At 34.3% G+C, this 26,876-nt stretch overlaps 1 protein-coding gene across 5 annotated transcripts in view; it reads right to left on the reverse strand.

Moving 5' to 3' along the window:
* Window positions 1-26,876, reverse strand: part of LOC141452433 (uncharacterized protein CG43867) — a 488,462-nt gene that overhangs the window by 387,334 nt on the left and 74,252 nt on the right. For all 5 annotated transcript variants that reach the window (XM_074124579.1, XM_074124583.1, XM_074124582.1 and 2 more), the window contains one exon: window positions 5,160-5,200. The gene's annotated coding sequence lies outside the window, so the exon portion shown is untranslated. The remainder of the gene's footprint in view (window positions 1-5,159; window positions 5,201-26,876) is intronic.

Consider the following 26,876-nt stretch of genomic DNA (forward strand, 5'->3'; position numbering starts at 1 on the left):
TTCGTAAAAAGGGTTGTATTTCGTGAAATTTGTTATTCCCAGTGTTTTATTTTATTATTATTATCTTTAATAGTATAGAGATACAATGTATCTGTTACAAAGGAGTTCAAGTTCACTATATAAACTTTGTAAAGTGTAAGATCTTAGTTTTAAAACTTTTTTTAAATAATTAAAAATTGCGTACATACTTTTCTCTTCAAAATTATTAATTAATTTACGAGGGTCGTTTGAAAAGTCCGTGCAAAAATAAAAACTACTTAATTTTTTGGGGTAAACCTTTTTTATTTTTCAACATAGTCTCCTTTTAGGCTTATACACTTCGTCCAACGCTGCTCTAGTTTGTTGATCCCTTCCGAATAATAGGATTTGTCCAAGTCTGAAAAATAGCCATTCGTTTCTGCAATCACCTCCTCGTTTGAATAAAATCTTTTTCCCGCCAGCCATTTCTTCATATTGGGGAACAAATAGTTGTCCGAGGGAGCCAAGTCTGGAGAATAGGGGGGATGTGAAACGAGTTGGAACCCTATTTCCATTAATTTTGCGACCACAACTGCTGAGGTGTGAGCTGGTGCGTAGTCGTGATGGAAAAGGACTTTTTTGTGGGCCAATCGTGGGCGTTTTTCTTGCAGCTCGGTTTTCAAACGGTCCAATAACGATGAATAATATGCACCTGTAATAGTTTTACCCTTTTCCAGATAGTCGATGAGGATTATTCCTTGCGAATCCCAAAAGACAGTCGCCATAATCTTTCCGGCCGAAGGAACGGTCTTCGCCTTTTTTGGCGCAGATTCCCCCTTGGTAACCCATTGTTTAGATTGTTCTTTGGTCTCAGGAGTGGAGTGATGTATCCATGTTTCATCCACAGTGACGAAACGACGCTTAAAGTCCTGCGGATTCTTCTGGAATAGCTGCAAACCGTCCTTGCAACACTTCACACGATTTCGTTTTTGGTCAAGCGTGAGCAATCGCGGCACCCATCTTGCGGATAGCTTTGTCATGTCCAAATGTTGATGCAAAATATTATGTAACCGTTCATTCGAGATGCCCACAGCACTAGCGCAATCTCACGCACCTTCACTCTTCTGTCATCCATCACCATATCATGGATTTTATCAATGATTTCTGGAGTAGTAACCTCAACAGGGCGTCCAGAACGTTCAGCGTCACTTGTGCCCATATGGCCACTCCGAAAATTTTGAAACCACTTATAAACTGTTCTAATCGAATGTGCAGAGTCACCAAAATGTTTATCAAGCTTCTCTTTAGTCTCCTGAGGCGTTTTGCCTTTCATAAAGTAGTGTTTAATCAACATACGAAATTCTTTTTCGTCTTTTTTTGAAAATCACTCGACTTCCTCGATTCAAACGAATGCCAAACACAAAGAAATAGACCGATCTGGCTGAAACTTGGTGTGTGTTCTTCCAAGAGATGCTACTAACTAAACATAACCTCGATACGCGCCAGTAGTGCTATCTCTCTGACTTTGCACGGACTTTTCAAACGACCCTCGTATATATAAATAGTTTTTACCCTGAAGCATCTTCTAAAACAAATGGTAACCCTAAAAATATACGCACATTAGATTTTTTTTACTCAAAAGAAATCAAATTAATAATACTTTGTAAAAAATGCAAACAGTGTACCTTTTCGAAAAACGATTCTAAACCGTGTAACTGTGTTGGACACTTACCCAATTTGTTTTTACTTCCGTGTTCCCGGCCTGTTTTAGCGGAAAGTAAATGTTGAAACAAAATAAAGTTATTGTCGGCTTTAATTATTTTTTTTTTTAAAAAAGGACAATTTCCTGCCTTTTGTATGGTTTTCTCTCTAATTTATTTTATCAATTTCAAACTTTTTCTAAAGAACAAAGTTAAGTTTTAAAATTTTTGCCTTTCTCTGTGTAAAAATTCATTTTTGTTTACTGATGTAATGTTACAATGTTAAGGTATGTGGAAACAGCAATTACTGCTGTAATTAGCAGTTTGAACATCCATGAAGAAGATATCTCCTCAACAAAAACTTACAGTTTAAAAAGTTAAGCATTAATAGGGTTGATTAAACGACAAAAAGTACACAAAATCAAGGACCCAACATTTCATTTAGAAACGTTCGAAAAAGCTAATGTGTTTTATTCAAATTTTATAATAACAATAAATATCATCTAGATAATTTTACAGCATTTAAATTTTCATTAGTATCGTTTCGAATTTATTAGATATCACAGACCCTTATGCTGGCCATTTTCATAAACATAATATTTGTTTAGTAAAGATTAGCACATCATTTAACCTAGATTGATTGTAATAGTAGGTCTTAAACTATTAATCTTTAAAAACCGTTAAATAACAGTCGTATTACAAATAAACATACAAAATGGCAGGGGACAATGGTGAACATGACCCACGATTTCCTCTTACCTACTTCGCAAGGAACTAACCGTTATTCCCAATTTTCTGTTTACCTTTCCATTATTAGTGAAGAAAACCACACATTAAGCAAGAAAAATCTTTTGTTTTTAATGTTTGTATTGAGAAAAAAATTTATTGCATAATTTGATACTTCATCAAATACCAACGGAGGAAAAATTAGTAAAAAAAGTAAACTTTAATTTTTCATAGAAATAATTATTAAGATAGAATTGGCCAATCGCCGTGAAGGATGGAAGTGCGAAAAGTAGGTTAGTTGAAGAGCCAATCAGAAGCGAGAACTGTATATTAAACCACGCCTACCCACCATGTATGACATACCACGCCCTCTTACGCCCGTGATAAAATGGAAGATCTGTATTTTTCATTGGTAAATGTACTTTCTTTTACTTTTGACAAACGAAAGTATTTGCCAATTTTATTTAAATTAGGATTTTTAGTTTTTAGCTACAAAAGAATACGAGATCGCATATTACACAGTTATAACAAATAAATAACTAATTGTAACATTAATAATAATAATAATTCACTTCTAAGTTAGAATCAGATGTAGTTTTCTTAATTGAGTACTTGTAAATAAGTTTAATAATCAAATAATTACTAAATTACTTGAACAATAATTGCCTATCTTAAATTTAAGGAGATTCGAGATGATAAAATCTGAAAATGTGATTTGTAGACAATTGATTTAGATATGGTGTGTTAAATATTATTAATAATATTAACTGAACAGTCCTGCTAAGAGTGATAAGATATATCAGATATTTGCTAATTCCTCATTATCTTTCGATCTTTTTTTAATAGATCTGGACGTAATGAATAATTCAGGACTGCAATGATCATATTAACAATGGGAAAACAAAGGACCCATTTTTAAACTACCTACAATCAAACTTCTATGAGAGATCTGATGAACTACAACGATAAGATGAACCTATGAACAATGTAGAAACATGACACTTGTTTACTCGTCACATAATATCTATTAGAAAACTTTTCACAATTAACCACGCACACTAACACAAATATTTTCTTAACAAAAAAATATAAATTTAATTCAATATTAATAAAAATAAAAAGAACTTCTTCAATGAGTAAAAAATGAATAAATAATTGCCAGTCGAGTGGAGTATGCGAGCATATAACAGCCGAGAAGAGTGGGTAAGTGGAGTCGAGAAGTGATGCCATCTAAATAGTGCGCCACTTCTAGGTGTTCGTCACATACAAAACGAGCTCCACCCCTCCACACTAAGCTCACACAAACTTTTCTATTTTGAATATACATTTTACAAGTTACTTTTTATCAATCTGTAATCGTAAAACTTTTGGCAGGAATACTGGAAAAAAAAAATTATATAATTTTTGAAGAGACAAATATGTTTTATAAAAGTTGTTTTGAAAAGTTAGATCTATATGTCTTTCCTTTTTGATTTACAAATTGTATAATGGGATCCTAGAAGGCTAATTGCGCAAATTCATGAGAAAAAACTTAAGTAGGAACAGTGGCAATCAGACCGGGAAAGCAAAATTTGGATAACATTAAACGTACCGCTAGTTCCATACTGCTCTCTCTACTTATTCTAATCCTCTCGTACTATCTCTTGCCTCTTCTGCCATTCCTAACAATCCACTGACTGATTCGCCAGTGGCCCCTGAGGCTTCCTTAAGAACTGAACATCATCGTCATCACCAATTACCTGCAGAGAGTTCTAGTTCTACCGCTGGGTATTTTCTTTCGCTCTTCATGCACCAATATTCACTATTCACTATTTTCATATTTACTTAAAACTTTTTTTTTTGCGTTTATTATGCTACAATCAGCGCGTTAGCGTTATAAGTAACAATGATACAATAGAGTAGTAAATGATAAGGTAACGGGTAGAGAAGATACCCAGTAGTAACACTGCAAAACATTCTATGGTTAGTCACTCTCCTTCACTTGAGAGGAGATCACGAGGCCACTCAGTCTTTTAAGACGTCTTGTCCGGGTTATCAGGAAGAGTTCTAGAAGAAAGATTTTGAGCTAGTGGAATTATATGAGATTGCAGGCTGAAGTGGAGTTTTCTGTATCGTGTTTTCAGCGACTTCGGTGATAAAAGGAATGTTAAGGTCAGTGTGTGTAGTCAGGTTGGAGACATAAAATGGAGCGTGTACGTGTAGTTCGAAGTATTTTAGGTTGAATCCTTTAGAAATTGGAGCGTTTAGTTGAACCCTACAGCTGTATTCCATACGCCCAGATGGGTTTCAAAATAGAAGTATAAATCGGTCTTTTGTTGTCCAGAGAGAGTTTTGATCTATCGTCTAAGTCTTTTAAGTAGTCGATAGCGTCTGTTTAGTACTTACATATATGTATGTAATTAATACAGATCGTAATTTTTTTAAAATTAATTTGTGTCTTTTGGTTTTGTAGCAAATTAACCAGCACTTTTCTGAGGGTTGGAATGAACAACATTTTGAACATTTCTAACTACAGTTGGCTTCTGAAATAACTGTAACTGTCAATATATTGGTGGGAGAAAAACCAACCCTAATTTTTCTACAGAATTTGTTAAATTGAATTGTACAAATCGAACTCTAAATCCTCCAATGGAGAGGCTTTTTCTCTGTAAAGGGTGTCAATAAAGCTTTATTATTATTATTATTATAACTTTTCTACATTATTCATGCTTTATAGCTCAAATTATTAAAAATACAACCACCAAACAGATCAGTGTTAATAATTAAGTAACTCACCATTAAGCTAATATCGTTGCTTTCCAAAAATGTCGGTAAATCTGAAAAAAAGAAATAATAATTTTCAATTTTTGTATAATTTAGATGCTCATGGTTTTTTTAAAGAAATAATAATAATAAAAGTCGAGGGAAGGGATTGGCTATGAGGTTAGCATACTGGACTCCCACGCGGAGGTCCCGGGTTCGAATCCAGCAGCTGACCCTTAGATTTTCTCTTCCTAGGAGCTTCTTACAGCTCACTGTCCGGTGATGGACAGTGTTGTCTGTAACGAGAGAACACTGTTCAGAGGCCGGCAGTGCACTGGAAAAAGCTCCGGGCGCTAATGACCTCAGCTGTTGATGCGCCAAAAAAAAAGAAAAAATAATAATAATAAAAGTCTTTATTAAATACTTTTTCTACATACAAACATACATACATCCGTTAAAATAATTTTTATAAAATACTTGACAGCAAAACTTCCTTAAAATAATAATTATAAACAGGAGCTTAAGAATTACCTTGGTCCTAGATTGTCAGACTAGAAAACTGGGATTTTGCGTGCGTTCATAGGGATCGCATTCAGTGATGGCAATCCTACCGGTTCACGCGAAACGTTTTTTTTAAATTATGAAACCTTAAGGAATCGGTTATTAAAAAATAAATGAATTATTCTGTCTTTAGTTTTGAATCGTGCAGTGTTGCATCTAAAGGACTGCTTTAGTCCGGGATCCGTACAAAATTGCAACTGCGCCGTAATCTGTGTTGCAATTGTGTGCACAATAGTGGAAAAAATGGTATTTTTAAAGCAAAGTGAGGCTAGATAAGTGATTTGTTTACACTCTTAAAAAATAAAGAATCGGTTCTCCTAGATATCATTTCGACTTTATGGAACCGGTTCCTAAAAGTTTAGTACGCAATCACTGGTCGCATTGTTAGGTTAAGACTTTTCAACTGCATATTGTAGTAGGCTTTTTGTTTTAAAAATTAATTAACTTCTGTTAATTTTGTAAAACGGGACATTAGCAAGTCTTAATACGAAAATTTTGTAAATTTGTCTGAAGATAAACGTCTAATTTTGAATTTTTGCTAAATAATACAGCTATATCTATAGTAATAACAATATAATAGGCCTTTAGCTCAGTTAATTGTGATAAAATGCACCACTCATATCATTAAAGAATTCCGTTATTTACTCACGTTAGAAAAATGCAATTGTTCCGTTAAACCGACGTTTACACAATTAACTGTTTTTGTTACATAACAAACCGGAAATCACAAATCTTAAGATTTTTTTTTAAATAAATAAATACCATTTAATATAAATTATATAATACCATTTAAAAACACATTTCCGCCTTGCTTAAGATTTCAGGTTGTACCTTTGAAGATATTCAGAAGGCCATTCATTCATTTCATCTGATTTTAACCTTTGTCTTCGTGCTTCTAACAGTTTTGTTCCTAGATGTCGTCTATATCTGCTTCATTTCTCTCGACCACATTTCTAATTTAACAGTATTCTTCTTCCATGCATTTTGCACTTCAATTTTTTTTCCAATTTATTTTCTTCCTTTGCGTTCTTTTTAAATCCTTTTTCACAAAACATGCGAGCCATATCCAGAGAGATTATCCTTCTCTCCACCATTATTGTACTGGAAATCCGTCTAGCATAGTCAGGGTCGCCGCTTGTAGTTGCATCTGATGAAATTATCATTTATCTTTATCGTTCGATTTTACACGTCGCAGCGCGCATATTTCACCCCTGACATGTTCGGACGTTCATCCATTATTAGAGAGAGGAAATTTTAATAGTTTTTATAGATTTTCTTTTTTTGAAAATAGTGAACCTGCGTAATGTTAAAGTCAGCCATCTTGTGTGCTTTAAATTGTTGGAAGAAAATTCAATGACGTAGTCGGCTGTACGAGGAGGTCGACCTGTGTTCACACCATATTTCATTTTGAAAGTACACTTTTCTGTTCATCGTACTAATTTTACAAATATATCCATTTGGTTGTAGGTTGAAGGCAATAAAGTGTAATAATATTATTGGGTTAGTGGTTGAAAGGCAGCAGTTTGAATATTGGAAAGCTCTGCCAAGTTGCTGGGTAGCGTGGGTTAGAGATTTCCACAAGAAGGAGTCTGTGGTTTGTGCGTTTCACCCTTCAGTCCTCTCTACTAAGTGAAATTTTCCTGTGCACGTCTCTCTGTCTCTTAAAAAGAAATACAAAACATTTCATTATCTCAACCAGTCGGAGCCGCCATCTTTTTTTTTTGCTGCATAAAATCGAAATCCAATTTTCAACATTACGTTTCGACTGGTGTGCACGTTTGGTCCAGTTTTATAACCTTCTTCGCCGCTTCTTCTACTCCTCTTTTATAATCTCCCTTTCTCGCTGTTACTCTTTATTTCGGGATGCGTTTTCTCGTAAAGTTTACAGAATGGTTTAACATACCTCCCAGTGTGGAGTCTCTCTGATTTTCTTTTCAAAGTTATTGCTCTATATTTCCCCTTAGTACCATTTTTATTACGTTTAGCTATTTATTGCGCACAGATATCGTAAAATTGTTAAGTTGCTCTTGACTTTATTCTCTAAATTTATTACCATATTTAAATATAATTTGATAGAGAATATTTTTTTTTAATGATTATTGTAATGGCATATCCTTTACATACGCTGATAAGTTTTGTGTAAAGAAATGTTCTACTCTTTTTTCTAATTACAGCTTCTTCCCCTAGCTATGACTATTGCTCTCCACAGACGGAACAAGGCTGGAGACGGAGTGATTTCAAAAAAATCATTCTACCGATCGAAACCACAACACCAATTTAAACTTAGGTTTCAAGATTGGCGAGGAATCGGTTAAATAAAAAACAACTCATCTTTTTGCCAACGTTTCGACAAATATATTGTCTTCTTCAGGGTGTGGCTATGCGGGTTGGTTGAGTTACAGAAACTGTTTCTGAGCATAGAGTTAGACGTTGGCAAAAAGACAAGTTGTTTTATTTGATCGATTCGTCGCCAATCTTGAATCCTAAGTTTAACGATTTACGGTCACGAAACCTACGTATATATTTACAACCTCAATCCTCGGCTTTCTGCTTTCTTTAGGGGGCCTTTCCAATAGCCTTAGATTAGATTAGACTAGGGCGGCCTCTAGGCCTGCGCCATGCGACCCCTTTGGATCTATTGGGGCTCCCCTCACTCTAAAGCTCACCCACCAGACCTGTCCTTTTGATCATACTCTTAATGCTGGAGAGCTACTCTTGGGTAAAGCTCACCAGCCTTGGTTTTTCCTCCCCGAGAAGTAACATCCTTAGCCACACGAGCTCCTCACAATGACACAACACGTGCAGTGCCGTTTCCTCCTCTTCCTGACAGAACCTAAAGAGGCTATCATCTGCCAGGCCCCCATGCGATGCATGTGTTTTCTGAGCTTGCAGTGGCCTGTTAATAGGCCTACAATCATCCTTATAGCCCCACGCCCTTGACGGATTAATTCTGCAGTCAGCCTCGGCGAATAGCCTTTAATAAACTCCTTCGCCTGTCTCTGCCCAGTGGTGGCAAGCCACCACTCCTGAGACCTACTCTGCACCCATAAGTTAATGGTCGCAGTCTTAACACACTTCGGAACCCCAAAACAGGGCTCTGGGCCAACGAAGTGGCCCGCAGAGCCTTCCCAGGCCAATAAATCTGCCACTTCGTTTCCCCTTGTGTCCTGAATGACCAGGTACCCAAACCAGAAAGGCCTTATCTTGGTCACTAATTTCCTTCAGGGCACCCAGACAGTCCCAAACCAGCCTTGTTCCAATAGCCTTGAATTTCTCCAAATCAAATCCTCTATGCATTCCCGGACATGTCCTTCTTGTCCTGCCAACCTTTACGTTCCTTCTCACAGGTTCAACAGCCTATAACAAATACTTCTTCATCTTTAGAACTCCTTACCTGTATACATTGGTCACTTCCCTGCACTCTCCTGTCTGTTTTCCACAACATTTCCAATTCCAGCTTCCCAGTTTGCTTCAGCTTCGCTCATTCATATTCAACCTTTATTTATATTTTATTTGAATTTCTATTTAATTAATAGAAATAAAGTTTTAACAATTTGATTTATTTTGTTAACAAAATTAGGTCTTTATTTTTTGCACTTCGTTTTCAATTCTTGAGTGATCTTTATCCTTATTTCAAAATGCTTTCATTAGTGCTCTTCGCTACAATTATTTATTTCTGTTTGTCATCATTCATAATTCATTTGGTATTACCATTTATTTATAAGTCTAGTGCCCTATATTCTGTCTTCTACGGTCAAGCCAGAATATGGCGAAGTGTCACGAGTGTTGTTTTTCTTATTATCTCTGCGATCTTATTTACTCATTGTACTTGGTATAGTTGTACAAAAATAAACCAATGAGTGAAAGCAAAATGGATGTAGTTGTTCCCATTTACTTTAATCAAATTCCCGTCCCATTTGCCGGACACTTCAGAACTTGAAAAGACAAAACTATTAACATTTTAAGTTAGATTAAAACTTAGAGAATTGTTGTTAGAATTTTTCTTTTCAGTTAAAAGATATAAGAAAAATGATAGGTATTCTTCAAACTGTAAAAGTAGCCATTTATTTTGCATTGGATTCAGCGAGAGCGTTGAGATTAATACCTGGCACGGGGGAACCCAATACTCGCTTCTCTCCTTACCATTTCTTTCCAAAGTTTGATTAATGGAATATTTTTCACAGCCTAATGCTCCTTTCGTTTGTAGTTTACCCTTCCGCGTAAAATATATCCTACTTTCAGTATGTTAGTAAGTACATTCTTCTTATAAGAATGTCAGATTTAAATAAAATTACTATTTTTTTGTCTAAAAGCACTGTTTAGGGACCCCTCATTATTAATCTAAATTTATTAAACACAAAAGACTGACTTGGCACCCGCCCACACGATTTAAAAAGTTAAAATTGCAAATATCTGTGAAGAGAATATTTTTTTGTTGCATTTGAGCTGCTGAATCACCTCCCGAAGTTTCGACCACTCCTCCGTATACACCCTGTATATAAGAAAAACTGGAAGCCCAGAACACAGGTGAACGGAAATGGAAAACGGTCCAATTTATACAAGCTGCAAGATGACAGTCAGCTGAAAATGCCATGACTTCCGGTTTAATTTTCGGGGTATTATAAAAAAAAAACAAAAATCAAAAATTAGCTCCATAATATTTTACTCAAACGCAAAATGTGCAAATTTATTTTTGCAAAATCAAAAAATAAATCAATAAATGATAAAATAGGAATGGAGAAACGTGAATTAGAAATTACAACCTTTTAATAACAACCAGGAAGTGACACAGAAGCTAGACCAGATGACAACATTTACATGAAGAGTTACCAAGCTTTCAGAGCACTCAACTTCCAAACCAACTTATTACATCTGGAGAACTAGCATATTGCAGTTAGCAACTCGCTGCTTTATGAAGGTATTTTCCCATCAAAAAACATGTTGTAGATGTTTATTTAGGCTTGTTTTAATGAGAAATTTCATACTTCAGAAGTTTATTGCGTTCAATGTGATCTTACAAAACATTGTTATGTTTATTTATACCTTTAAAAAGCGGCAGCCATTTTATTTATTTAATTTTTTTAACGCGCATTAATTTAATTTCAATTTTTCTAATAATATTCATGAGAATTTGGGTAAAATGTTGACTGAAAACATGGAATTTCTTGAAAGTAAATTGTGATTCTTTTACAGCTCTTTACTTGCAACAAATATTTTAAAATGAATATGGCCAACATAAGGGTTTGTGACATCTAATAAATTCTAAAAAATACTGATAAAAAGTTAGAGCAGTAAAATTACTTAAATGATATCAATGAAGTACTAACGAAATGTTGAGTAGGTGAGATTGGGACACCTTAGAACAGTTAATTTCTCGCCAAATATTTAAAACATTTATGATTGGCAATTTTCTCCATATTTTGCGGTAGACCTGTTGTATAATTGTCAGAGTTTCACTTCGTTTTCATTGTTTGTAAAGTCAGAATTGAGGAATGTTATATTTTGTAAGGTGGAAGAAGTAAAATTTCTGTTGCAGCTTTAGGAAGTGTATTGTGAAGATTGTAGTGGACAAGGTGTATTGTTAGTCCATATCAACATTTGGAAATCGTCTTTTTTAAACCTAGTATTTACAAAATACTATTTGCTTGCAAAAAGTGTTGGATATTATAATTTCTTTTATGGAAGGAGAGGGGGCACATTTCTACATCACCAGTTAAAATGTGCCCCACCGACCTGCAAGTTTGTAACTTTTTTTTTAAGTTTAATCGCAGAGAAGGGGAAAGTGGTCCGAACCTACATTAAGAAGCGCAACAAACCGAATATTTTGTTCAAACTTCCTAAATCCATCACACTTCGGGTACAACATTCCTGAACTGAGTCATTCTTGATTTTTGAACTAGATTTCAGTGGTTTAAAAGAGAAAGTAATGTAGTAGTGAGAGAAATAACTGATAGAAGGTAGATTCAGAGTAAAGTAATATCATTTCTTTCTATTTTATATTGTGTTCAAAGGTACCCCACCAGTGGGGCAGATATTAACAGTTGACACATACATTTTTAAATTAAAAAAATGTAGATATGTATGTAAAGTACCAACTGTTTATTGATATAGATCTGTTAAGAAGACTTGAAAGTTGTCGTAAACAAAATAAAAAGGTTCAATAATACGATTCTGGTGCACTCTGCAACAGAAAATGTAAATTCTGTTCAAATGTGCCCCCCCCTCCACTACTTAACTTATATTAATTAATTAATCAACCCTTATACTTAACAATTTAAACTGTAAGTTTTTGTTAAGAAGATTCTACTAAACATTAATGATGTAAGAAAGCATGAAAATTTAAAACATATTCAAAGTAATAATCAATATCAAAGAAACAGAACAGTTCTCGAATACCCGTTAAAAAAAATGGGTGGTGATACAACAGTTAAAAATAACAGTCTAAAAGGGCATACGTACTCCTATACTTCGGCACTCATACTAAATTAGTGACTGTTAGCGAAAGAGCATACATGAGTATTTTAACTTCGTTAAGTTACAAGTACTTTGTCAATATCCTTTCTGAATGTACACTTGTAGCTTAATTGACACTTCACGTTAATTGTGTTAATAAAACACTTAGTTTAATCTATTTTTGTGAATTGTAACTTTCAACGTAATCCTAACAATAAGAGAGTTTATTGTATTAACAAGCCAAGGGGGCGTATTCTCCACTACTTCCGGGCATAATTTACCTTTTTTTTTTTAACTTGATTAATTTTACGCGTTATTAGTGCGAGTATTCATTGTCTTGACAGAATTCTGTTTTGGATTAACTAAATTCTTGAATGTGTTACAAAAAAAGTAAGAATTTTGACAATTTCAGTCACAATTTTGTTTATTCTTCACCAACCTTTGGACCTAGTGATTAGGTCACTTTAAGGGCTTACACTATTGACAATTATTACCTAATTACTAAACATTGCAGTACCTAAACAGTCAGGAAGAAAGAAATATTAACCTTAGATGTAACAATGTAAACATTAATTTGGTAAAAGTAGAGCTGGGTTTTATGACATTTTTCCCAACAGTATAAGTAAAGTAAAGTAATCGTCTATTTTTTCAGCCGGGACTTAACGTCCAACTACCAATTAGATGTCGTGGACGGAGGCGACTAGCAAACTGTAAATTTCTTTTATTAACCATCAAATAAAATCCAAGGCTTAAGACCGGGAATCGAACCCAGTACCACAATACATATTAGCTTCGCAGGTCTCGGCTCCAACCGCTCGGCTACTATAGCGCCCTTTATGCATAACGGGAAAAAATGTACTTCAGGAAAATAATTAAGAACCAAAACTAAAGAGGGATAGATGGAATATGGTATTCTTAGAACCAACTAGTACGTATGCAAGGGTGTACACGGAGGAGTAGACGAAACTTTGGGAGGTGATTTTGGGCATTATTTGCAACAAAAAATTCCATATATGTTAAACTACGGCTCGATTCTGCTCCGTTTTATAGATATTTTTAAACTTAGGATGGATGATTTGCGAGGAATCGGTCAAATAAAACAACTCGTCTTTTTGCCAACGTTTCGACAAATATATTATCCTCTTCAGGACCTGGATATTACAAATACAAAACAATTTACAGAGTCAGTAACATAGAAAAAAACAGTAAAAATCAGTAATACAAAAATACGATAAACAGTAAATTACAATAAATTCTTTATAATTATTTGTTTTGTATTTGTAATATCCAGGCCCTGAAGAGGACAATATATTTCTCGAAACGATGGCAAAAAGGACTAGTTGTTTTATTTGACCGATTCCTCGCAAATCTTCCTTCCTAAGTTTAACAATTTGCGGTCACGAAAACTATATATTGATATTTTTAATGTATTACTACTTTTTAGCAAAAAGTTGTCTATATTTCTCAAACTATTAAAACTACAGCTATTTTAATAAGCTCATTTGAAAGAAGGTTAAATTTCCTTTTAAATAAGCTAATTTATATTCCAAAATAATAATATCAAGTATTTCACTTGGTGGCCCAAACATAAGAAATAGCAAGTTTCTATTTTTTCCAAAAACTTTCGACTTAATTTTTCTCAAAAATATTATATAAGTTTAAAACGTGCACTATTCATGAAAAAACTTCTACTTACAATCACCTTTCGAAAGGTATATAATGATTAGTGGTTGGTTATTTTAAAAGTTGTTGCAGAAATCTGTGATTAATTGCAAAAAAGTAGGCCTCAAAACAGCGTCGGCATTATGAAAGGTAATTCCTCTACCATAAGAATATAACTGATCAGAATCATCAAATCCAGTACCATTTTTTGCAAACGTGTAATTTAATAATTAATTAATTTAAGAACTATATTCAAAAATATAAAATTTACATAAAAAATTTTAAACCATGTAAGTTTGTATTTAAATGTTAACATTCTTTACTGCAGTATATATTGCAATTAGATCGACATTTCTAGATTTTGAAGCTAAAACTTCGGCTTCCAATGTAGATACTGAACCAAAAAACTTATAGGAATCCGTACAATTTTCTTTAAAATGTAACTACTAAATATTGTGCAAGGATCAAGGCCGCTAACAAATGTTACTTTGGCCTAGTAAGGCAAGTAAAAGGTAGACTAATCTACACAAAAGCCCTTCCCTACAAAACCCTCATCCGACCAGTGCTGAGTTATGGTTCCGAAGCGTGGGCGATGACCAAGGCAGATGAACGAGCCCTTTCGCTTTTTGAACGGAAGTTACTCCGTAGAATCTCTGATCCTACACGCGATGGACCGAATTGGAGAAGTAGGAAAAATCAGGAATTGTACACTCTCTTCACGGATCCTGATATAGAAAAAGTAATAAAGTTTGGTAGACTGCTGCGATGAGCAGGACACATAGCTAGGATGAGTGAAGATGAGATTCCTAAAAAAATTGCTGGAAGAGAACATGCTAGGATCCAGGAAGGTACGCAGACGAAAGCTGCGCTGGGAGGATAGTGTGGCAAAGGATGCTGCATCTATGTTAGGATTCCATAACTGGAGGGCGGCTGTGCAGCAAAGAGAGGCCTGGCGGGCACGTCTTGAGGAGGCCAAGACTCTGCATGAGTTGTAGCCCCATTTTAGAAGAAGAAGAGAAAATATTGTTCAAAGAAATTATTTACGAACTTCCCCCCGCAATTAAGCAGTTAGTTCTTTCTTTAACATATTGAAAGCGATAATATTAAGTGTACAATTTAATTATAAAACTTAGAAGAAATTTCTAGGGAAAAATGCTTTGAAAAAACTAGCAGAACATTGAAAATATAACTGACAAAAACCTACAAGTTATAATATAATTCCGACAATAAAACATTCCTGAACACCTTCTTTAATTTGGCAATATTTACTGTCTCGAAAACAGCAATCAAATTTATACTTCTTAAAAGGAAAACAAAAAAAGTAAGAATAAAGCACACAACCAGAGCAAAATAAAGTATGTCCATAAATTAAACACTTTATTTCACTCTAGAAAACAAAAGTAAATTTTAGTGAATTCAAAACATATTTTTATGTTTTAACTAAAGTTTCCAGTTATTTGGTGGAGGGGCAGTTAAAAATATGAAATCTATAAGAGATGACCAAGCATATCTCTGTCTCGGTCTATCTGCTTCTCTGTGTGTATGTCTGTGTGAGGAAGGATGTTATAGTCAGGAAAGGAAGGGGATACAGGTGCTATCGTAACTGACTTGTAAATTATGAGTTCACTTAAGGGGATTGGAGAGGAGACACGCTACTACTGCCGGGGGAGCCTAGAGTGTCCACTAGATATTTATACCTGTAAGGTCTCGCAGATAGGAAACTATCCACCAAACTCAGCTTCTATCTTACCCAACCAACCTCCTACACATCTTACAATAGCTTCTACTTCTTTTTTTTTTATTTTATTTTATGTTTTAACGCACAATTCTACGGATAATTCCACAATAAAACACAACAGTTTCACTAAGATACTTTAACATTGTTTGGTATTACTGTAGAAAACACAAGATGCACCGTATAAACTTAAACAATGTAAACTGTTAGGTATTACTGTAGAAAACACAAGATGCACCGTATAAACTTAAACAATGTAAACTGTTAGGTATTACTGTAGAAAACACAAGATGCACCGTATAAACTTAAACAATGTAAACTGTTAGGTATTACTGTAGAAAACACAAGATGCACCGTATAAACTTAAACAATGTAAACTGTTTGGTATTACTGTAGAAAACACAAGATGCACCGTATAAACTTAAACAATGTAAACTGTTAGGTATTACTGTAGAAAACACAAGATGCACCGTATAAACTTAAACAATGTAAACAAACACAAACAAATAAATAAATAAAAATCATAAATGGCGAACACCAATAACATCAATTCTTTAATATTAACAAAGATCTAAATCTATATTTATTTCTTCAATCTCCAATATTTTGAATCTAATTTAAGTAATTCTTAGAAACACTTAACAGTTAGTGAAATTTACATTATGTTAGTTACATTATGCTTCACTCTTTAGGGCAGCGTTTCCCAACCTTTTTTGGCTCGCGTACCACTTGGTAGTACATGATGCTAAACTGTACCACTTCGTTTAAATGATTGTATTTCATGAAATTTATTATCGGGATATAACTCGGGAGTGTGTTATTTTATCTTATTGTCTTTATTTGAATAGAGATACAATGTATCTGTATAAAAGGAGTTCACTTTATAAACTTTGTAAAGAGTAAGATCTTAGTTTTAAAACTTTTTTTAAATAATTAAATTTATGTTATATTTAATTATAATTTTGTTATAATTAATTTAATGTTGCTTGGATAGAGCTTACTCGTAACAGTCTCTTTAAGCAGATTTTTACATAGTTATCATTTAAGTAAATGATAATTAGAATGATAATTCTATTAAATTTTCTTTCTCTTTTATCGATAATGATGTAGCTTTTCCTAAATTTTCTTTATAGAAGTGGTTTAAAATACTCCTTGAAAGACAATTTTAATCCTATTAAATGTGCTATTATATTTTTTCATATATCTTGAGACAGACCAGCGTTATTACTGTACATATTAACAACTTTACTGGATAATATTATTAATTAAAATAATTTTTATGTATTATAAGAAAAAAACGTTTCTTGGATATTTTTATGCTTTCATTTTTTAAAAAATTTGTTATGTCCGCCATTATTGATAATTTTTCGCGTACCACAGGTTGGGAAACGCTGTTTTAGGAGAACAATTCTTGACGGATATACTAATATCACTAATTACGTTGGATAGTGCAGTTTAATAAAATATGTTATGTATTTAATAAAACCTCTGTAAACAGGGCAAACATAACATAATGCAGATGATATTTACATAGATAAATAAAAATGGAAAGAGTTTGTCTAAACCTCTAAACAGAAACAATTCAATGTTATTATTCTACTAGCTATTATTCTTCTACGAAGAATGGAATTCACAGATTCAGAGAATTTCTATTATCTAATTTTGCCCACTTTTATTTAGTTAATATTAAATTTAATTTGCTTCATTTGTTTGCTTTGATAAAATTAATATTAGTAATAATACAGTTAACTAGCCACCTTGCTAAGTCAAACTTTGATAATTAAACTTCCTTTTCTTCAAGGCACGTCAACATCTGAGGTTATTGGTGTCTGGAGCATTTTTTAGTACACTGCAGGCCTCTCGCTACAGACAACACTGTCCACCACCGGACAGGGAGCTATAAGAAGCTCCTACAGGAAGAGAAAATCTGAAGGCCGCTGAATTCGAATTTCGGAATGATCTCCGCATTCAAATCCAGTATAAGCTAACCTGTTAGCTAATCCCCTTCCCTCGTTTTTGATTCTTTTATCTCTCTTTTCACTATCAATATGCTTGTGGCTTCCTAACATAAGATTTACCCACCCTTTAAGTTATAACCTTTTAACTTTTAGAATTTCAGAGAAGGATTTATAGGTTTTCAGTTTAATAGTTACGCCCTATCGTTAGAAACATTATAAACATTTTAAATGCGTTAGGGGTGAAATATGGTACATATACTCTGCAAGATTTGATGCGCTGTTACCATCTTGCAAAGTTTATATACGTATGTGAATGCATTGAGAAAAAAAAGGTAAAGAAATATTTAAGGGAGATATTGAACTTATAGGAGGGGGAACAAAAACGATTTTGAAGGCCGTGGAAAAGATAAAGAGGGCAGGATAAAGGTGATGCATTGCGATAGATCGATATATCTTACAGCAGCTATACACATCAACCTATCCTTGTATCTTTCTGGATACGGGTTGTTGAAAAATGTGAACTAAAGTTTAAAAGGTAATCTGCAATACAAAACATTTTACCTTATCCCCTGGTAGTGTAAAACCAAAAATGGGAATGATCTTCAGGTCTTTAGAATTCGATTATGAGGCTGACTTGAGGGGACCATGGGTAAGATCACGGGACCTTAACGACATTTAGCCAGCTAGTGTACGTCCGCCATATCTGTAGAAATTAGGGTGCAACAGTTCTTTGGACACCCTTTCCTCTTGATTCTTTAACCCTTCCGCCGTTACTCTTAAATCCCACTTTATTTCCTTTTAAGAGCTAAGAACGTATTTGGAACAACTCCAGACAAATATCATCGTATACCGTATTAAATAAAATAAGTACAAACAGAAAATGAAGTCGTATGGACTAGGTATTAGTAAATTGTAGAGAACATTCCAATATCGTTCTGATAGGAATCTTAAGGATTTACAAGTATTCGAATGAGCATTTTTAGAGTTCTACAACTTATGAGAGCTAACTAATTTTATTAATAATTATTATTAACAGAAGATTGTCTAACTTACTTCATCTTCCACATGGGGATCTTCAGTTAGTTTCCGTTCTTTAGCTACATCCAACAATAACGACCAGCTCTCCACTTCTGCGCTCCATTTTTAGGTACCCAACAAGGCAATCCATTGCGATATTCTGATCTCATTCATCCATGGCATAATCCGAACGCGTTATCGCAAATTACACACTGTTTTCATGCACATCCTCTTTATCTTTTAATTCACCAACTTTTGTTTTATCATCTATACTAGATAATCCCGTTCGACGATCGAGCGATAGTGCAATTGTGTAGTGTTTGCAAGGGTCCATCATTTCTCCTTCGTTGTTGCTGGTTTCGCTAGCAGAGAATAGAGACGTAAAATTAAAATAAAACTAACAATGCAAGGAAAGGATTAGCTATGAGGTTAGCGGCTGGATTCCCACGCGGAGGTCCCGGGTTCGAATCCAGCTCCTTGGTCTTTGGATAAAAAAATAAATCTAGCATTAAAATTAAATAATCTTCTTTTATAAACATCATTTTTTACCTATATATTTAAAATCCACAATACAAATTTCCAAATTCATTAATTATTCCAAATAAATTAACCAAAAAAAGCTGATTTTAACTAATTGGAAAAATAAGAGATAAGCGTCCAAAATCGCAAAGTTGATCGACATCGATTTTTGCAGCGAGAGAACACTGACTAGAAGCTGGCAGTGCACTGAAAAGGATATTGAATGTCAACAAGCCTTAGACGAATGGTAAAAAGAAATAAACCTTATCAGGAGAACAATCCCACTTTAAGCTGAAATAGAGTGGCTTTAAGCTAGCAGAACTTGCTGCAGGAAAACAGTAAACGGAAGTCTAAAAGTTGAAAGGTTGCCAGCTACTTCTGACCCTCAGGAGATGTGGTCAATACTTCTGTAGTAGATGTTAACACTTAAATACTAGCTAACAGCACAGGTAGCAAGGAAGACCATCATTGCGTATGGCAGATATGATCTAAGTGTTTAGTTAGGCAATGGACACACCCACGAGATGAATACAGCGCTACTAATATGATAAAATATGGCGTATTTTATAGTCACACGCACGTCACCTCTAAAAAATCTCTGCTAACTAGTTGCTCGTCTTAACCAGGTCCTTAGGCCGAGAGCCAGGGCCGAATTTTAATTTTAAGATTTCTAAACAGTTTTATTGTTTTAAATATTTGTTTAGTAAAAAGTAGCCTACCAAAAAGATATATTACTGCGCTCTGGCATTCTACCGGACTACCCCCTCCCCCAAAAGTGCCCTTAATCGAATAATTACAGAAAAATGTTTCAGATAAAAGTTATAGAACTATTTGAGAGTTATAATTATACCAAGTTTCAAGAAAATCGGAAAAGCGGTTTTTGAAATAAAGTGAAAAAAGTGAAAAATCTATTCAGTAAAGTGGTACTTCCGGTCGACTTATTTTGACCAAAAATTTATTGCCACTTCCGGTGGTGGCACTTGAACGAAATATCAAATTTGAAGTTTCTACGATTATCCGTTCCTGAGATATAGCGGATAAACTAAGTACAGAGTAGTAAAGTCAGTCCAAACCTATGGCATCAAGGCCCGTTGGGTTAGAGAACTTGAAATTCTAGGAATTCCAGATCTGTAACCCAACGTGCCTTAGCCGTGCTTTTTAATAACACTTTTCTCTCTCTTCTCTCTGACAAGCCGAATGAGATCGGTTATTGTCGGTTATTTTCGTCACAATTAATATTTATTTTTATTTCCAATTTAATATTTAACTTCTTATATGCACACTCACACGACTTTCTTTCTTTTTAATTTCTAACAAGCCGAATGCGATCGGTTATTGTCGGAAATTTTCGTCACATTAATACTTATTTTTATTTTCAATTTAATATTTAACTTTTAATGTGCACACTCACACGACTTGCTTTCTCTTTTATCTCTAACAAGCCGAATACGATCGGGTTTAGTCGGCAACTTTCGGTTCATTTGACTGTGATTATTAACTTTTTTTTCAATTTAATATTATTTTATATCTACTTTGCATACTCACACGACTTTCTTTTATACTAATTCGTAAGTAATTCGATATTCTTCCACTTACCAAATAGTATTACCTTAAATTACCAATACCTTCTAATGGAACTATTTTAGAAAAATCTAATGAGCACACTCACATCATTTGATCATGCGAAAGATAAGAATCTCCAATTAAACAATGCTTTTCCAAACGATTCTGTTTGGCAGAAATTACGAGCTGATGTATAAATAAAATGTTGATCACTAGTTGATTTGTATACCTTTTGTCGTTTAATCAACCCTTTTACTTTTAAAAATGAAAAGATAAGAAGAGAGTTTTAATATTTATTAAATTACAAAGTTGTCTGTAGCTTGTGAACAATTTCCGACACCTGGCAGTGCACTTAAAAAAGCTATGGGCGCCAATGACTTCATGTGTTGACGCGCCTTGAATTTGGAAAAAGAAAAAAAAATTACACAGTCGCAATCACAATCGATTAAATCGTAAGCAAGTACAAACATTAAGTAAGATAAATATCGTAGAAAAATGGTAATAATTATAGTTATAAATATAATATAAATTCCTTCCTTAATAATATAAATTATTAATTCATATCACAATTATAGGTAAGTATACGTAATATTGTGTAATAAATATAGCTAAAGTAATTTTATAGAATATTATTGTCTTTAATTAATAATAACAGAAAATAAACGCAGTTTCAAGGAAAAACAAAGCTTTTTATTTTTATAAAAATCAATCAATAATTAATAAAGTATTAATAATACACACACTTTGGCGTTATTATGTAATGATATTATTCTTCCTATCACGATAGTCCATACAATTAAGGAAATAATTGATACAAAGTTATTTACAGGCATAAATAATATAAGAAAATAATTACATAAAATAGCAAACATGTAAACACAAAAATGTAACAAATGGCATTCAGACCAATCAACATCTAGATCGTTACTATGGCAACGATAACTATTTAAGGAAGAGTGTTACTGACCAATTAGGGTGTGCGATACATGATTAGAATGTGCAATTACTAATACACCTAGTTAATTGATAAATAATATTAAAGGAATGTAGCCATATTAGACACAGTGTTTTAATTTTTACATTTTAATCGTTACAATATACTTATGAATATTTCATGTTATTTAATGTAGCATAAAAGTAACCTTCTTTTTTTTCAGGCGGAGCTTAACAATTAGGTGTCGTGGACGGGGGGGGGGGCGGAAGCACATATTTTATTGTACACATTTTTTTTCTAACAAATAAAAATTAGCTATATGCGGGATTCGAACTGCCGATCTTTTACTCACTAAGCCAAGCTCTTAACCACTAGACCAACCCTCTGCAGCAAAAATTTGAACATTACTTCAAATCAGTAACTATTCATATAGTTATGGTTTAATTAGTTTTTATAATTTTAAATGAACTACATACAAATCTTTATCAATCAAATTTTGGACATTTTTTTTTTTACGGCTTACAATTTTGGAAAAATAAAATTTCTCAAAGATTCTTGATAAATTTTAGGAACTTTTTTTTAATTTAAAGTGTTTATTAAAATTGTAGGCGAAAAATTATCCTAAGTACTGAGGTTCTACTTTTGTAGAACACTTCAGGAGAGACTTACTGCCGGAATAAGCAACATGGGGATGTTGTAAAATAGTTACCGTTAAAGGTAAGCTACCAAAATTCATCCGCAACACACAGAATGGGTTGCGATGTTTGAACTCCCGAACACATACTCCCTTTTACTTGAGAACATGGTTCAAAGCAACCCTTTCCTCGGTTTGTATACCATTCGGTAGGCAGCACATAACTACTAGCCATTGTATACGAGACACGTTTTTAATTAAAACTTGAAGCAATTAAAGTATTAAATTATGTGGATGCACTTAAGCATTTAAATGTTCACATAATGTATTCACGTTTTAAAATATTTTTTATTAAATATGTATTTTTACTTTCTCAAACTAGGTTAGGAAAGTATGGCGATCATTTTGAGGTTCCGCCGCGAATTTTTGAGAACTCTTTTAGGTGTCTCTCTCTTTTTTGTTACTAAATATTTCAAAAACCGTAAATCATTTGACTCCTACTTATTCTTTTTTTTATTTATTAATTTTATAAAATGATTGTTTTGGTTTTCGACCGTTTTTAATTGATGATTTTTGAGGAATATTGAGGTGCGGTCAATAAATTCACCAACAAATTTTGTTTGTTCATACCAACGTTTCGGTAAATTCTTCTTCAGGTAAATACCTTCTTCAGGGTATTAAATTCTATCTCACGTTCCAGTTCACAACCACCAAAGTATATTTCCACACCTTCCAACTATGGCCTTTCAGAAAAAATATCAATAATATGCAAAAAACATAATATTTCAACAGCTTTAGGCTGGAAACATAGTGGAGCGGCGAGCAAAGCGGCGCTGATAGCGAAGAGCGAAGCGGCAAAAACAAAAACTAGAAATAGATAGAGTTGCTCTATCTTCGCTTTGCTCGCCACTATGCGCGGTCCCATATGTTAACTTGTGTTTGATTTCGCCGCTTCGCTCTTCGCTATCAGCGCCGCTTTGCTCGCCGCTCCACTATGTTTCCAGCCTTAGAAGGAAGGAACACCTTCACATACCTTACTCACAAAAATACATATATTATGTTCAGATGTAATATTGATTGTAAAAATTTTGATGCCATATACGAGGTGTGGCTATTAAATAATGAGACTGATGCTGCTATAGAAGAGATATGCATGCGCCAAATCCTAACGACCTACAGCTGTGCAGCGTAAAGCCTTCTCTTTCGATTGCAGCGTCTCAAGTGTTTGTAGAGAAATCTGTCTGACCGGAACCGTCTTTTGTGTAAGAGGTGTTAGTTTCGTTTTGCCGAAAACATGATACTACACATGTAGTAGAGCAACGAATTGTCGTGAAATTTCACATCAAAACTTGATAAAACCGCTACTGTAACTTATCTTTTATTAAAAGAAGTTTATGGCGATGAATGTTTATCACGTGCGCGTGTTTTTGAGTGGTTCTAGCGTTTCCAAGATGGCCGAGAAGACGTCGGAGATGATGACCGCCCGGATCGCCCTTGCACGCTAAAAACGAATAAAAATATCGATTATAATTAATCAACATTACTACCGTGAGGTGCTTGCTCAACTCCGTGAAAGAGTAAGGAAAAAACGACCCGATTTGTGGAAGAACAAGTCACGGGGTTCTCCATCAAGACAACGCGCCGGCTCACACTGCTTTGTCTGTCAAGACGTTTCTAGCCAAGTAAAACATCCCATGGTTTTAGGCCATCCGCCTTATTCGCCTGACCTGACCCCATGTGACTTTTATCTGTTCCCCAAAGTCAAATCTGCATTAAAAGGAACACGATTTCAGCCTTTCCGTTGAAGCTGTGGAAGAAAAAACGGCACGCGTCGTGCAGGAGCTCAGAGAAAAAGACTTCCAGCACTGTTTCGAACAATATGGAAGGGTGTATATTGAAGGTGATAATAACTAAATATGTATAAATTAAAAATAAAATGTTTTACAGCAATAGTCTCGTTATTTAAAAGCCACATCTCGTATGTTGGACAAACTTCTCAATATCTGAACAACCAACATGACTGCAAGACTAAGAAACCTAAAAAGATATGTACATTATCTGCTTTCACTAAACACCATCTAGATCTGCAACACGAATTTGACTTTGACAACACTTCCATACTTGCAACTAACACCAACAGAAACAAACGCAACATAGTAGAAACGATGCTCATTAAACAACAACAAAAATCTATTAATTTTAGAACAGCCACGAACAACCTTTCAAATTTCTACAACAACATTCTTCAACCAGTAACTTAGCAATTACTCACCACATAACTAAGATTTTCACAGCCTCCCTTACCTCTATATAAATCCGCTTTTCTATCAATCCTTAACAACTGTTAACTATGAAGATGTAGCTTAACATTAAACACCACAAATTTTACAGTGTAAGCCATTTCAAATATTCTTTTTCTAGACCATTTCAAAAAATTTGAATATATTTTTTATTTTACTCAGTTTGTATCTATATTTGTGTAACATTCCTTTTGTACAGACCCTGAAGAAGGTAATAATATTTACCGAAATGTTGGTATGAAGAAACAAAATCTGTGTTTGAAGTTATTGACCGCACCTCAATCATATTTTAAAATAACAAGCAATAAATAACAAGAACAAAGCGGATCTCACCGCCCTACTGGTTGGCATTATTTCAAAATAATAAAGAAAGCCTAATAAGGCAACATGGAAATAAAAGAAAGTAACAAGAAGGGAGACAAAAATAGAGCCCATTGAGCGGTTTAGGCAGCCTTAAGAACCCTAAATAACTCATATTTCCCATGGGATCTACCCAGGTGAGGCAATAATTCCCAGTTGGAACTTCCACAAGGATTGGCTCAACGTGTTCACTTCTTCTTCTTTCAACTTAATCAACTAAACTTGAGGAATACATCCATCGTGGAGATGTTGAAACATGCTAGTTGGTGGTAACATTCAAAATGTAATGTTGGTAATAGTGAGGAATTTAATAAAGACCCCCCCCCTAAGGGTGTTGACAACTACATCAAGCAAGTGTTTTAGCAATTTCTAAAATGAAATGTAAATGATAGGGGTAGATTGTAAGAGGTGGATGCTGCTGCTGAGTGGACCATCAAGGATGATGTCACTTAAGCCTATTGCTCTAACTTCTCCCCCCATATTTCTAGAGATTCCAGCACCCTTGTCTTGCTCACTTGGAAATGAAGAACACATTACCACCACTGTATTAAACTATAGTCAATTTGAAGAGTGTCTGTACCGGCAATTTATATCCTCCCCATCGAGATCGGTAGGATGGTCAAATGGTGAATATCTACATCTATATATACAGTACAACAAAGAGAACCTTGAAGTTAACAAGGCTCTAGTGCTGAAGCAAGAAGAAATTGTTGTCCGAAGAGTTGCTCCACAAAGAAGCACAAGAATGGACAAAGAATACCTTAATATTCATTTCGGAAGCAAACCAAGCACTAGCTAAACCAAAATGCTCTTAACCACATTGGAGTTTGTGTTAATGGAGTCTGGCGTTTTTGTATCTGAGAATATAAGATGCTGTGAACTTTAGTTGGTGAATAATCATATCAATAACCTTTTTCCATCTATGGACATAGTATGCAAAGTGAAATAGAAATAGAAAACGGGACGGGCCCTACACTCCACGGCACCGCTGCCACAAGAGGCTTATTGTGCCTTCCCCTTTCTAAGTCTGTTAGTTGAAACCTCCCCTTCTAAAAAGGTTGAGGACTTTCTACTAGTTCCTTTTGCACTACTATCTTTTTTGGCGTCAGAGTTCCAAAGATATCATAGTAAATAAAACTACAGGGTGTCCATTTTAAGACGGCTCAAATGCATTTTATGCTTAAACGGTTAATCTGAGCAAAAAATGGTAGAGGAAAAATTTGTTGCCTGTCACCTCTCTACTTTCAGAATATATGACTTAATTTTAGATTCCTGCTCGCATACGCGGCTGACGCGCGACCAAAAGTGAGGGTTCGCAGTTGACCCCCATTTTCATATACACACTTTTAAAGAATATAAAAAGTTATGAAAGAAACCGGAAATCGTAATTCGATATCTTTAAAATTAAAGGCGCTAGGCTATTTCAAAATCTGGTATTTATTAATCATATTTCAATTTTTTAACTTGTTATCAAAGAGAAAGAAGAGCACGCGATAGGTCATTTTTATGTATTTTTTCCATCCCCTTTCTTCTGAAAATATTGCCAAGGCTGTAAAGCTAGTATTTTCTTAATATCGGAAAATAGGTTGTTTTCCGAGTGAATTTCTAAGAAAAAATCAAATGTTAAGAGCTTTAGATGTTTCAAGCATACACAAGATGGCTAAAAATTAATTTTACATCTGTTACAAACAAGAAGGTTAAATAATTATTTGGTAATTTTGGGAGAATTGCGTTTAATTACCAAAAAAATTGGAAACCTCCTGCCACATATTTAAGTGATCAATATCTTTCATGTAAAGGATCAAACTTATTCCTTAATTTATCAAATAATGCACTTAACTCAACTTGTGAAACATGTACTGTGCCTTCAAAAGTGCCTCTCCTCTTGCATTTGAGCCGTTTTAAAATGAACACCTTGTATATCAGATTCTGGGAGTTTTCAGATATCTTTTGGACAGAAGGCGAATTGTAAAGGTTTCGCCTAGAACTTACGGGGGTCAATTTACTTTCTCTGATTACTAACAAAACGATATTATAAAACGAGCTCGTTTTTA

The sequence above is a fragment of the Rhodnius prolixus genome, unplaced genomic scaffold, assembly GCF_049639745.1.
Source record: "Rhodnius prolixus isolate KJV_2025 unplaced genomic scaffold, Rpr scaffold_3, whole genome shotgun sequence".
Taxonomy (NCBI): domain Eukaryota; kingdom Metazoa; phylum Arthropoda; class Insecta; order Hemiptera; family Reduviidae; genus Rhodnius; species Rhodnius prolixus.